Source organism: Olea europaea, chromosome 18, assembly GCF_002742605.1.
Source record: "Olea europaea var. sylvestris chromosome 18, O_europaea_v1, whole genome shotgun sequence".
In the NCBI taxonomy this organism is placed as follows: domain Eukaryota; kingdom Viridiplantae; phylum Streptophyta; class Magnoliopsida; order Lamiales; family Oleaceae; genus Olea; species Olea europaea.
The window spans coordinates 11,948,510-11,959,334 of NC_036254.1; positions in this window are offsets into that span (position 1 = coordinate 11,948,510).

Here is a 10,825-nt window from a genome sequence, read left to right on the forward strand (position 1 = left end):
ACGACACCCCCTATTGGAGAGGCGCTTGTGATAGGCGGCACCACATGACGCCCCCTTTATTGGAGGCGTGGCGCCCCTATCCTTGACCTTGTCCCCAAGTTGGGACAGGGAGCAGGTGTGGTAATTTTATGTATTAGTGGGATAGTTGTTTAATTCCAGTCATAAAGTAGGTCTCAAATCGATGCTAATCCATTTTTTGAAAGATTACATAATTTTAATAAATATTTTTTATGTCTATTTAGAGAAAGAAAAGAAGAATTTATGTTACAATTTTATGTTTTTGGAGATAACGGCTCTCTCGAATAATCTTTTATTTTCATTTAGATATGCATTACATTTTTTCTGGTTTATAGAGCCAATGATTTTTATTTCTGTATTATAGAGGTGTTTGACAAATTCTCGTAAAAATTCAACAACGTGTAACTTTTTTGAACGGAATAAGATGAATTTTTAATTAGTGCAAAACGTTCTTACCATTCAATATTTTTGTGCAAAATATTCTTACCTTTCAATTTTTAGTATTATCATCTTTCACAATGAAAATCATCATTTTCATCCATTTTTATTCAAGTTCTCAATAAAAAAATGTAAAATAACATACATACCCTCCTATTTAAAATAAAGGAAAAAAAAAGAAAAGAAAAATAAAGAACAAAATACAATCATGCTCATGAACTTTTTAAAAAAGTGCAAACGAGTCCAAATAAATTATTAAAAGGGTAATTAACACAAAACGTCCCTATCTTTCAACATCGTTGTGTAGAAACGTCTATACCTTTTATTTTTTTGACATTTTCACCCTTATTTTCATCTTTAATTATGAAAATCTTCATTTTCATTTATTTTATCCAATTTTTCAATAAAAAAAATGTAAAATGACAAATATATTCTCATATTTAAATAAAAACAAAACAAAAACAAAGAACAAATTGCAATTATACTTTCAAACTTTTTTTAAAAAAAAATTCAAATAGTTCCAAATAAATTATTAAAATATTAAAAGTAAAAACAATTCTCTTTCTCTTTTCCTCCTCCACCACGAACAATAAACAATTTTCAACAATATTTTTCTATTTTAATAATTTATTTGGACCCTTTGTACTTTTAAAAAAAAAATTGAAGTATGATTACAATTTGTTCTTTAATCTTTTCTTTCTTCGCATTTTATTTAAATAAGAGGGTATATTAGTCAATTTACATTTGTTTTATTGACAAATTGGATAAAAATGGATGAAAACGATGATTTTCCGTAATGAAATGTAAAAATAAGGGTGAAAATGTCAAAAATAAAATATATGAATGTTTTGCACAATAATATTGAAAGAAATGGATGTTTTGTGCTAATTACCATTTTAATAATTTATTTGGACTCATTTGAACTTTTTTAAAAAGATTGGGAGTATGATTACAATTTGTTCTTTATTTTTCTTTTTTTTTTTATTTAAATATGGGGTACATTCATTATTTTACATTTTTTAATTGAGAAATTGGATAAAAATGGAAGGAAGTGATGATCTTCACAATGTGGTTTTCATTGGAGGAAAGTATATGTTGGTATTTGAATTTATATTTGCCCTAATAAGTTGAGAACACGATGAATATTCGCTAAAGATGTCATTCGAAGTTAGCCCTAGATAATACTTTCTCAACAATAAGACCACGTTGCATGCGCTGTTGCAAAAATGTTAAAGTTTGAATCGAGAAACTTCTTAACTCGCTATAGACAGGGGGGAGATGAAAAAGTTACAGATTTTAATGAATTTATAATTTGATTATAGAGTTTCTCTTGTGATTTTCAAATCATATGTTGTTTTTTTTATATGAAATTGTTTTTAGCATTGTTTTGGTAGGTTTTGCTAAAAATTATATATTTTAATAAAAATTAATGAGATGAGAAATGAAAAGTGATGAATTTCATAAAAACAATGATTGGAATTAATTGTTGAAATTGATTTGAAATTTTATCAAATTTTTAACTAAACCAAACATACGTGTCTTTAACCCATTCTCCTCAACATGTGAAGAACAAGATTCCTATTTACCCTTGATTATATATATATATAGACACACACGCGCACACTAGTTTTTAATAACAACACTGCATTTTAGTCTCTGTGTTTCTACATTATTTCAATACTTTTTTTTTTCAAACTCATTTTCAACCATATATTCTCATAATAAAATATGTTGCACGTAAATCTAAAATATTTCCTACTTTTTGATCACATATTCTCAAAAAAAAATTATTAATTTCAAAACTCATTTTTCCAATATAATGATAGACAAAGAGGGTCTTATTTACATGAAATGTTTATAATCTTTACGTATTATTACATTTATAACTTAAACTTTTTTCATCATCTTATTATTCTCAAATTAACTTTTTTTTAATTATAATTTCTCTTCAAAATTTTCTTTAAGATAGAGTGAGAAACTCGTTTGATCATTGTATTTTTTGACTTCAGAATTTGGCCATCATTTTAAAGCACGTTAGTAATATATTTTGACAAAAATCATATCAGGAACATAAATTTTTGATTAATGAAAAGTTAAAAATAATAATATGATGAGGAAAAAATTAAGAACATAAATAAATACCTTTTGATATTGGATGGCATAGATAACCGCCTGAGATAACGAGCAAAGTATGGTATTACACGCTGATGCAAGACCGTCGAATCCCCCATGGGCACTCTACCTCTACGAGAGACCATCAACCTCCCAGGTCACTCTACCTCTAAGAGAGACCGTCGACCCCCCGGGTGCTTTAGCTCTACGAGAGATCGTTGACCTCTGAGGGCACTCGACCTCTACGCTAGACCATCGACCCACCGGGAGCTGTCTACCTCTACGCGAGAACGTCGACCCCCCGAGATGCTCTACTACTACAAGAGATCGTCGACCCCTCGGGGCGCTCTACCTTTACGAGAGATCGTCGACCTCCCGGGCTCTCTACCTCTACGAGATACCATCGACCCCTAGGGACACTCGATCTCTACGCTAGACCATCGACCAACCGGGGACACTCTACCTCTACTCAAGAACGTCGATCTCCCCGAGTGCTCTACCTCTACGAGAGACAATCAACCCCCCCGGGGCGCTCTACCTTTAGGAGAGATCGTCGACCCCCCGGGCGCTCTACCTCTACGAGATACCATCGACCCCCTGGATGCTCTACCTCTACGAGAGACCATTGACCTCCCGGGGACGCTCAATCTCTACGAGATACCGTCAACTCCTCGGGTGCTCTACCTCTATGAGAAATCATCGATCCCCCGAGTGCTCTACCTCTATGAGAGACTATCGACTCCCGGGTACTCTACCTCAATGTGAGACCATCGACCGACATGAAATTACCTATAGGGTCATCTCAACACTTAGCTATAAAATCTATGATGAATTGACAAGGTTACGTAACGATTACCACGGGCACAACCTCCGGGCGGAAATTTAAGACCCCCCACTCAGAACGTGGGGGTAATGGGAAGGCCAACGTGGGGACACGTGGCACCACAACCACCTAGCTCTCACTCGGCTTCCAACGTCTATAAATACCCCCAAGGGCAACACGGGTATGGATGATTGCATATTTTTCAGCCTTCTAAATTTCATCCTTATTTCTTTTAACATGTATACTAATTCTCACACCAGAAGTAAAATCGGAGAGAAAGCCCCGCCCTCACTATTCAGGTTACACACGCAAGTCGGAGTAGCAGGAATGCTAACAGTCACCAAGTAGATCAGGAGGTATTATTCCACCACCATTTCATTGGCGTCGTCTGTGGGAAGATTTTTCCACTGAACACAAAAGTTATGTCAAGAAGACGAATAAGAAGTGATACACGATTAAAGGCGACTGCGACAAAGACGGAGTCAGAGTCAGAGTCAGTCGCAAGGAGCCTCGACCCACTGCCTCCACCGCAGTGTATGACACAAAGCCAATTTAGCGCCCTAGAAACACAGTTGGTGGCCATGATGACCCTTTTGCAGAATTAAATGTAGAGAGCCGCCCTCCTATCGCCACACTCGGCGGAGGCCGCCACCCTAGGGGACGTACATTGAAGCCCCACCTATCATCCATTCGGTGACAGGGGGCTCGAGGTCTCTTGAGATGACGGTCATGCAGTCCTCGTCACCTATGGCAGCTCTAGAGCGAAGGATGGAGGATATCATAACGTATATGATAGATGATGCATTATCCAGGAAAAAGGACAAGCATATGCAGATGGTTTTGGAAGAAGACCCATACGCACCTGAAATTATGGCGGTCCATCTACCTAAGGTCTTCAAGCATGATAGGGCCACGGTAATTTCAGAAGGGACTGTGGAGTTCCAGTCACACTAGGAATATATCTAACCACAATGGTGATTAGATATATTCCTAGTGTGACTGGAAGTTCCGGGTCTACAAATCAAGGATGATACTCCTCAATCTTTGTCAAGATTTTCCTCAATGGTGTGAAGATTGTCATAATATCAAAATATTGTGTGGACAATATCAATCACTACTTTAATAAAGAAACTTTCGCTTTATTAAAGGAAGTCAAAAGTTGGAAAAGTTGTCAAAAGATGGCACTCGTTTTTAAGATTCTTCATCATATTGTCGTCCACCTTGCTTTTCAAGATTCTTTCTCTCATTTGGAAGAATTTTCAAGTCCAGTTTCAAGTATAAGAAGACCTCAAGTGTTCAGTTCAAGACAGAGCGAATTTGGCAAGAAAAAGTTCATTTTTCTTTGTATATTTGTTCTGTCAAAATTGTCAAATTTCATTGTATAATTTCATACTTCAATAAAATCTTTATATTTTCATTTTCATTTTTGTTCTCTTTCTCTTCTCATTTCCCGGCCTATTATGGTGTATATATATATTATGCCCATCCGAGATTCAATAATTAAGTAGGAGCACAAATGATCATTTTGCCTTTCTAACCCAAGTACAATTTCCTTCAATGATCTTGTGAACTAATTAAAGAAGTCGAAATTTGGCCGTCATAAAATATTGAGCTCCGATTTTAACTATTCAACAAAAAATACCTAAGTAGTCACTCTACTCATTTTTTAGAGTGACGGTTCTTGCACGAATTCATGCTCTCTACTTCCCTCATTCTCATGCTCCCAACTGATCGAGATATTCGACCAATTAAATTGATTTGATGGATTGAATCAAAGAACCATTAAAATTACAAAATAAATAAATAAATAAAATACATAACCCTATCAAGGGATTTAAATGAAATACAAAACAATCAAGTAAAACTTAATTCTTCACACGATCATGCTATAAAATTAAACTAGATAAGTGCTCCGTTCAAGACACTTCAATTGTACTAGTATCACGTTTTACTATTTTTGTGATAAAGACAAATCACAAACCTAAATAGTGAATCAGTGAACACTACAATCTTCCAATATAAGGTTTTAACTCTTATACATTGGTTGTAAACAAATTATTTATGATCAAAATATAAGTTGTATGACGCTGCATTTCTTAACGCAAATACCCAACTTATATTATCACATGTGATCGTAGGCACTTTAATTCACATACTCAACAATAAATAAATACAATAGTTAAATAAAATCATAATTTATTTATTATAAATTATTATTTTATCATAACAATATATATTATATAAGCACACAATCCAACATGGAGAAGCGGGCTGTGGGATTGTACACAAGTTCTTGTGCTTGACAGTGGAGAAGATGGTGGAGTTAGAGAAAATTAGTCATTTTAGAAAATGGTTTGGAATTTATTTCAATATTAGAGATTTGTTCCTGCCCTGGAATGTTCTATCTGTCAACTAAAGGGAAGAGGCACACAGTGTTTCTGATGGAGGCATATGAGAGGGAATGCTTGGTTGAGCCAAATTTGGTTTATGAGGCTCGGAGGAACAGAGCCGGACCTGATGTGAGGCCCAAGAGGCCTCCGCCTCAGGCCCAGAATTTTAGGAGGCCCATTTTTTACTTCTTACCTTTTTTTCTTTTTTAACCCACTATGCTCATGTGTTAAAAAAAAACGAATAAATACTTTAATAAGAAGAGAAGAAAGGAGCACCGAAAATTTTATTTGTTGTTTTATTGTTGATTTAAGTTAACAAATTTAATTCCGTAAACTTCTAATTTTTTATTTTATCTTTTTTAAAAAGGGATTGTTTGCTACAACTTAGGGCCTAGGACCCAAATTTCGAAGTTCGCCTCAGGTCCCGCGAAGCACAGGTACGGCCCTGCGGAGGAAGCTTCCTGAGGTGGTCCATTTGAAGTGTCGTGGTCTGGACAGAGGTGGCGATAAGTTGAAGAGTGTGGTGAGTGATGGAAATGGAGTCAAGGAGATAGAGAATGATTGAGATAGTAAATTAGGGAACCGACTCATTTTTTTAACCATTATTGCATTCATCTAGGACGTATCGTCGATTTAAAACGGAAGAATTTCTTGTTAGTCTTCATGTGATGGAGCTCTATCCATATCATTGTAAACAGTATCATATTAATTGTTTGTATTTGGGTCAAAAAAGTTTTATAATCACCTTTTTATGCAAGCTGCCCAAAGAAAAGTTTGTCTTTTATAGATAGCATGTCTACGTACAGACTCGTCACTGGAATTCCTCACACTAGGATTATTTTCAACATCGAATGATTATGTACTGTTTTGGATGTACAGGAACATTGTTACTGGCTTCCTTCATGTATTTGGACAAAAATGAATATCTCTAGTATTTGTGTTATTCACAATGAGGCAGTAGGGGTCTGGGATCATATTTCCAAAACGATCTTTGGAAAACAAAGGAAGATTGTCTGTGAAGAGATTTGGGTGAGGATTGAAGAGAGAGAAGCAGAAGAGAACAAAGGAGAATTTATTTTTGACATTCACATATGCATGTTTATAAGTAATAGTCAATATTCTAAAAAGTGTAAAACGTAGATAGGTGTGGAGTCGAATCTTCAAATTTTACGAGCTTAAGCCTAGGCGAAGCTTAAGCGTAAAAAAACGTTTTCTTATTTATAATATTTTTTAAATTTTTAATCATTTTAAAAATTATTTAATAATTAAAGGAATACATATTAAACATATAAAATTATAAAATAAAATGTTTACTTAATAATTCCTATCATTAGTCAATTATATAATTTTCAAGTTTTTGAAATGCAAAAATTAAAATATTTTTCATAGTTTAAATTTTCAACTAGACAATCATAATAATAGATTTATAGGAACATCATACATTCTTTTGAAGCTTGTAATAAAATGAGTTTCAAGATTATGATTACATAATGCAAATAACACCAAAACTTAGCCCCCGTTTAGCCTTCTTTAATTCTCATCAATTTAAATTAAATTTTTTTCTCTCCTATTTTCAACCACACAATCTTCAATAAAATAATATTATACATAAATCGAAAACTTTTCATTTTTTTACAACCACTCATTAAAAAAAAAAAAAGGCACACTACTCCTCTTATTATAATTCAAATTAATGGGGGCCAAACTCGACTTAAATTGTATCTATCTATTTAGGTAAAATCATTTTTAACTTTTGTATAAAATATTTTAAAAACTTGAGATTAAAATCAAATGAAAGTTTTTTTTTTTATTTTAGAAAAAATAAAATAATAAACTAAGTCAAATAAAAGACTTGAAAAAAAAAACTAATAGAGCACGCCTACAGAAGACGAAAGAAATGAAAAAAATAAAAATAAAAATTCAGCCTTTCAAGAATTGAAGGAAAATAAAAATAAAAACCTTCTAGACGTGAAGCGAGGCATTTTGCTAGAGTTTTAAATCTAAGCGAGCTTTTTAGAACACTGATAATAGTTATGCAGTACACTGATGAATTGTTTCTTTCTTCTGCATTGTTGAAGTAAAATGTTTTGATAAGCTATTGTTCTTTTCAATTTATTTTATTTAATAATTTTAACTAACTTAAACGAGGACAATCCTACATAAATACAGACTTTCAAAAGAAGACGAAATTGCTAGAAGAAGTCTCATTGTAGTAAAAAATCTGTTATAAGATCAGAGAAGAACCTTGACTTTAAGGGTGGGTTTTGGTAATGGGAGAGGAGGCCTCTACCAAACCTTTTACAGGCCTGGTAGAGGAGTATTATTCTTTGGTTTGGTAGTTCATAGGGAAGATGGAGCTAAAAGGCTTTTGCTGGTCACACATTTTCAAGAATGGCAGGATAGGATCCAGTTCAATTGGTATCGAGAATCGATGTTCCATGAGTTTGCTGATGACTGTAGTAAAGTTCCTGCCTTGTCTATCCTATCCAGAAAGACGGGCATGGGGTGGGTTGCCTACAAGAAATTGAGTAGTATATTTGCAATATCTTGCTAATAAAAGAGGTCATCTAGGGGTTTTATTTGAAATCGAAACCTTCCACTACTTGCTTGGGGGTTTTTATATTTAAAACTATCGACTAATTTTGCTTCTCGAGTTTCATGTCTGTTGAGCATTGAACCCATGACTTGCAGCCTTCAAAAGTAGAAAAGGAGAAAACGTGTTTCTGGAATAACACATTATTAATAGAGCTCAACAGTTGGATTGTGACGCGTGGTGATTTCCTGACCATTGGATTTTATTCTAGATTCTTCTATCTACTTAACCATGAGATCTTTGGACAGCTATACACATTTAATGAGTGGGAGATTTTTCTTCCAGTTTTTAAGTTTCTCTCTCTCACGTCTCACTCACTAAAAGAAAAAGGGACTCTCGCCCTCGGGGCATAATCCAATGGTGCAAAAGATTGGAGTGAGGTAGTCTCAGTCTTGTTGGCAATCGCAGTGTGAAAGTTTGATTTTTGAGATATGAAATTGGACTCTTTATGAGCACCAGTGTATGAGCAAACTCTCGTCCCCTGCCTGTTGGGGCACATCCCGCGATTTACCTCCCTCACGATACTTCAGTGGTGGGACAGTGGGGGTCCTTAAGATTGAAGTTTAACCTTTTTTTGAAAAAGTGACTCTCTCTTCTCTCACTACTAGCTCTCAGATTCGGTCCCTTCATCTCTCTCTCTCCTATATGCGAAAATCCCCTTCTGCTTAGTGAGATTAGGGCTTGATTCTTGAAGTATATTCTGAAAGAAGAATCTGTTAACATCAAGAAATATTGTAGATCCATATGGGTATTGTACTATTTCAGTTTTGGATTAGTCAAACCTGTGGGAATCGAGTTTTGCCTTGGTTTCTTGTGAGATCTTAGTGATCTCGGCCTCTTCATGCGTGGAATAGTGGCTGGTTTGTTTTGTTCCTTGGTGGAATGTTGTTTGCTGTGAAAGAAGCATCTGTAGTTGTTATGTGAGAGAGGGCAGTTTAGTTGCTTGTGAAATCTTTGTGATCTTAGCCAGTTCTAGTGTGGAATAGTGGCAGATTTTTTGGTGTTCTTCATAAGATAAATCTTTGTGACTTATTTCTTTGTAAGATTTTGGAACACTATTGCTGCTTATTTTTGGGACTTTATAGTGCAACCGAACTTTATCCATTTTTAATGAATGCTCAACAGGGGATTAGGTATTAGAAGTGGTTGTCGAACCTCCGGGGTTTCGATCGAAAAATTCTCCGTGTTCATTTTTATTTTCTGCACTTTATTTTCAATTTATAATTGTGATTTTGGAATCTTGGTTAATATTAGTATCTACTTTTCAATGTCCTTTGAATTGATAGTATGCCAACAAGAGAACTCAGTGCTAATAGTGTTCAAGGAAGGGATGTAGTTGAACTGGCCATATCCAATTTTGTACAATTTGTAATGTTGTAGGATCTTTTCATTTGTTACCTTGTTGGCTATTTTGTTTTGTTTTTTGATGAAAAGTAGAGAATAAAATGATTAAGATGCTGAGTTTCCAGTTCCTTCTTCCCTTTATTCTTTTTAACAGAGTTGATGTTGATAGCCATTCCATCGCCATAAATGTCCATTCCTTTTGGCCCTGTACTTATGGCCTTTTTGAAAGATGAAAGCCTGGAAAGTTTTTCCATACATAAAGAAGAAGAAAGATGAAAAGCTTCAGCCCTTGTTTGGACTTCATTAAAATCAAATTTTGGGGGAAAAATGTACTTTATAATAGTGATTTTTAAAAGAAAAAAAAAAAAAAAAAATATATATATATATATGTGTGTGTGTGTGTGTGTGTGTGTGTATTATTAAAGAAAGAAAAAAATTAAATTTACGTGTAATATTATTTTATTGAAAAATGTGCATTTAAAAAGAAGAGAAAGAAAAATACATTTTGAATATATATAGTGGGTAATAAATAAATAAATATAAAATAATGTTATCCAAAACATTTGGTTAGAACATCAATCTAAATAGTTAATAGACTCAATTAAATAAATTATGCGACATAAGTGAATCTATCATTTAAGTGTTTTCAAGATCTCAATTCATAATTAAGAGTTACAAATTTTTTTTTTCAAAAATAAGATATAATTAAAATTTTAAATATTAATAATAATATTATAAAATTAAATTAATTAACCTACCCCATCCACCCCACCTTACTCACATACCCCAAATTTATCTTCATTCCTCCCTCTGATTTCTCTCTCATCTCCTCTCTCGGCTTTATACATTCTTCATCAACAGTCATCATAAGAAAGCATCTCAACCGAAGATCGTCTCTCTACCATCTTCACTGTGAGCGCCACTGGTTAGCCATTCCTTGACTGCAAATTGCGCCGGAGGCTCTACAGATCTCACCTACAATAGCCCAGATCGCGGGTAAAGCCATTCCTTCAATGTGAGCACCGTCAAAGGCTCTGCAGATTGTGGCTACAGTGGCACAGATCGCGATGGTGATGGCGTAGATTATGCCTGCAACAACGCAAATCA